This window comes from Bison bison, unplaced genomic scaffold (assembly GCF_000754665.1).
Source record: "Bison bison bison isolate TAMUID 2011002044 unplaced genomic scaffold, Bison_UMD1.0 scf7180017864484, whole genome shotgun sequence".
Taxonomy (NCBI): domain Eukaryota; kingdom Metazoa; phylum Chordata; class Mammalia; order Artiodactyla; family Bovidae; genus Bison; species Bison bison.
In genome coordinates, this window is record NW_011495044.1 from 2495893 (window position 1) to 2500292 (window position 4400).

General features: G+C 40.1%; 1 protein-coding gene across 2 annotated transcripts in view; it reads left to right on the forward strand.

Annotated features, from left to right (window-relative positions):
• Positions 1-4400, forward strand: part of FOXJ3 (forkhead box J3) — a 125178-nt gene that overhangs the window by 1283 nt on the left and 119495 nt on the right. The window contains exon 1 of one of the 2 annotated variants that reach the window (XM_010862667.1): positions 174-339. The exons of the other annotated variant lie outside the window; for it this stretch is intronic. The gene's annotated coding sequence lies outside the window, so the exon portion shown is untranslated. Of the gene's footprint in view, positions 1-173; positions 340-4400 lie in introns of those variants that run through there. 2 annotated transcript variants of the gene reach the window in all.

Genomic DNA, 4400 nt, shown 5'->3' on the forward strand with positions numbered 1-4400 from the left:
GCCCTTCGGGGTGGGGAGGCCCGTGCGGGGGGCCTATGTTCCCACCCATCCTGTCGCCGTGTCCTCTATCGGCATTGGGCAGAGGCAGCAGTTCCATGCGGACGTGTTGCTGTCCTGTGTGTGTTGCATCCTGCCCACGTGGTAGGGTGTCTCCCCCCCCCCCCCGCCAACCCCCCTCCAGTTTGCAGCTGGTGAGGAGGGAGGGTTAAAGCGGGCTGGTTTTTTCCTCTGTGATTTCCTCCGGGTGGCGTGGAAGGTGTTAGGGTCAATTTGCTGTGCCGAGGCCGCCGGTTGGGCAGCTGGAAGAAGCAAGACTTGTGCTCTCTGAGATTGAGACTAGTAAGGGACTTACTTTCATTGACATTTTCCCCTCTTCCTTGAGCTGCTCTTGTTCTTTTCTCTACAGTTTAATCCTAAACAGAATAATACGCTCTAGCTGCTGATGCATTGAGGTGTATAGTTTTCACTTCTCCGTTGTACTTTTTTGTGTATGGTTGGCTAAGGTTTTTCTTTTCTGTATTGTGCAATCCACGTCTGTTCCTGGTTGGATTCCTGAATGAGCTTAGTTGGATTGACCAGCGAGTTAGAGATTGATGGGGCATCTGCCTTGTCTTTTTCTGACATTTATTTTTTCTTTCTGTTTTGTTTGCCAGTGAAACAGGCGTGCGTGTCATGGATGTGTTACATGCATAGCTCTTTACTTGCAAGGCAGCACTAGATAAGTTTCAGTGAGTCACCCATTTCGTGGGTGCTTTTTTATTTCACTTTCCCTCTCTTTCTATTGAGTATCATTGTACTGTCTGGTTTTTTAAACATTTGTTTTGAGTAATTTTTTTCCTTAATGTCTCTCCCAGGTTAAGGTTTCCATCTTCCTGTGTTTTGCTCTTTTATGACCACAGATTGCTCCCTTAACAGGGAACAAGCCACAGTAGCAGTGAGGGAAGCCTTTTATTTCTCCTAGGCTATAAACATATTTATAGACGAGCAGTGAGCGCCTTTTCATTTTTATGTTTGGGTAGCATCTAGAGATTTGATTTAATTTTTAATTTTTTTTTTTAGGTTTCTGTTTGCTTTTTGTGTTTCTTGAAGTTAAGGTGAATCTTGTTTTTGGTTTTGTGTTACTGAAGATATGAGGGCTTCCTCATGTTTTTATTAGCTATGTTTTTGGATGAGGTCGGGTGATTTAGACGATTCTCTCTCTTTTTTTTTTAAAATCTGGTACAATTGTTAGTATAGTCTCCTTCTGTGTATGTAAAATAAAAATATTTAAAGACAGATTCTATCTGCCATCACTGTGCTAAGTATGGGTGGGGCAGTGGAAGATAAAGAGGGTTGTTCTGATACATTCTGAGGCATATTTATTAAGTCAGTATTTGTGTACTTCTGCAAAATACTGTGCTGTGTGTGAAGTAGTCTATGTGCTATGTATGAAGAGACACAGGAAATAAAATATGTGGTCTCCTCTCACTTTTGTTAGGGAAAGAACATATAACATGCATCTTTCAGAATTCCATACAACATCAAGCTCCTGGTTGGGATAACAGTGCAGCCAAAATCAAAGGTATAAAGTGAGATTTGGAGAAACTGAAATTTTCAAAAGGCAAGAGATGTATTCCAGGAGAGTGAAGGGGTATTTACCAAGACATACACTGACAGTGCATCAGTACAGAAGATACCGAGCAACTTGATTGGCATAGAGCATCTTATTGGTGAAATATAATAATAAATGAGTTTAGGCTTGGTAGAGTAGGTATTGATGGAGGACCTTATTAAGGATATATAGTTTAATTTGATGGAGTACCACTGTGGGTTCTAAAGATTGGGAGTAAGATGATATTCCTGAGGAAGATTTTCATAATTAGTTGAGCATTCTGGAGTAGGGAGACTGACTAGAAGGCTCTTGAAGAATTTTAGGAATAAGCTGATGAGGGTCTGAGATAAAATGGTGATGTTTGGAATAAAACAGTAACTAGCATTTATAGAGTACTGTATGCCGGGTACAGTGTTTTAAACTATATACATGTATTTAACTCCTAAAATCTGTATAATAAGCTGTTGTTATCACTGAAGAAACTGAGTTACAGAAAGGTTAAGTAATTTGCCCTAAATCCCATAGAGAGTAGGCAGCAGAGCCAGAATTTGAATCCAGGCAGTTCTACCTTTGAGCTTATGCATTCAGTCTTTAAATTATATTGTCCTGTGAAAGAATGTATAGAATATATGAGGATGTATATTGGAGTAAAAATTAATTTGAACTTAGTGATATCTGGATGTGTGCCAAGGGAAGAGGGCAAATTAAACATTAAAAGATTAAAGGCTAGAATTTTGGGAGAATGGCTGATAATGATGAGGAAATTAGGAAAGTGTCCCTATAAAGATAAATGAGCCAGGGTGGGTAATGGTTAACACTTAGATTGTATACAATCAGTTTTTCAATAAAAGATTAGCCTCCTGTAACTCCTGATGGTCTTTTCTGCTTGCTGGTTTGACTTGGAAGTGTAGGCTAGTTTAGTATTAGCCTAAGCAAAACAATTAGAAAAACAGATCTGCTCAAAAGAAAAAATGTATAGGAACTATTTTGGTTGAGCCATATCACTGCTTTCCAGCCTTAGCAAAGATAATCAAGATTTGAATAGAGTAATCCTGTAGGGTATCACTGTAAGATGATATGAAATGTAGATTGTATATTGAGCAGGGCTGTATTTGGTAGTAAAAAAAAAAAAACAAAACATGAGTAGATGAGTGTTGGAAGGTTAGTAGTGTGATGGCGAAAGAGCTTTGAGGTTTGGAACTGTGGGTGACATTATAGGCTAATAGATAAAGCATTTCTGAGAAGAACCAGGAAGTACATCAGTGCCACAGAAGCCAAGGATAGGAAGGGTAATATGGTAGACAGTATCAAATGCAGTCTTAAAGTTCAGAAACAATGATCATTATGAAAAGACTTGAACTGGGACCAGGAGGTGATTTGTAACCTGTGAATTTTGAAAGGAAGGATAAGAGATTCCAGATTTGTTTTCTACAGAAGGCATGTAGAGATGTTATGGTCTAGTGTGGTAATTCTTAGTATTTTCTCCTAATGTTTCCTTCAGTCTCATTCTTGTCCACATGTCAGAGCTGCTCAAATATTAGAAAACTCACTTTTTTTCATTAAAAAAGAAACAACCTTGTGTTCTAAAGCCAGTGATTTTATACTTTAAAGTTTCTCTCAAACTTATTTTTCTTTTTTTAAAACGGTTTTATTGACATAATTCACATACTATACAGTTCACCCATTTGAAGTGTACAGATCAGTGGCTTTTGTTGTATTCACCAAATTGTGCAGCCGTCATCACAGACATCATCTCAAAAGAGAAAGTCTGTGTCCATTGGCTCTCACTGTCCATTTCTCCTTCATTCCCCAGTCCTAAGCAAGGGCTAGTGTACTTAACATTTCTGTAGATGTGTCTTTTCTGAACATTCTGTATAAATGGAATCATACAACTCATGGTCTTTTGTGTCTGACTTTTTTCACTTAGCGTAGTGTTTCAAGGGTTGTCCATTTTTGTATTGTGTCAATATCTCATTCCTTTTTATTGTTGAATATTCTATTGTATGGGGCTTCCCAGGTGGTGCAATGGTAAAGAATCCACCTGCCAGTGCAGGTGATGTGGGTTCAATCTCTGGGTCAGGAAGATCCCCTGGAGGAGGAAAAGTAACCCAATCCAGGATTCTTGCCTGTAAATCCCATGGACAGAGGAGCCTGGGGGGCTGCAGTGCATGGGCTTGCAAAGAGTTGGGCACGACTAAGCACCAGCACGATTCCATCTTCTGGCTCTACCGCCTTTTGTTTCTCTACTTTTCAGTTGATGGACATTTGAGTTTCTTACTCTTTTATCATTGCAGTCCTCACCCTGTCAACTCCATCCTTCTTACGGCTTTCTTTTAGACTGTAACCTCTGCTATGCATTTTGCTAGGCATCGGGGATATGAAGATGAGTATCACATGGCTCGTGAACATTCATATAGTGTGTTTTTGGCTTACATATGTTTTCTCATGTGTTATCTGTGTATCAGGCAACAGCCCTGTGAGGTAGGCAAAGTGTTTTTTAAGGTGAGCAATTTGAAGTTTAGATTAGGTGACTTGACCAAGATGAAGTCAGTGATGGAGCAATTAGATCATCTTAGTGCATGTCTGTTGCTATTTCCACTTCTTTATGTTGCTCTTCTAACTTAAAGGAGCCTCATGTGAATTACGGGAGAATTAGAGAGATTGGAAAATCCCGTTGCTTAGGGAATGAGTCGGAGAAGGCAATGGCACCCCATTCCAGTACTCTTGCCTGGAAAATCCCATGGACGGAGGAGCCTGGTGGGCTGCAGTCCGTGGGGTCGCTGAGGGTCGGACATGACTGAGCGACTTT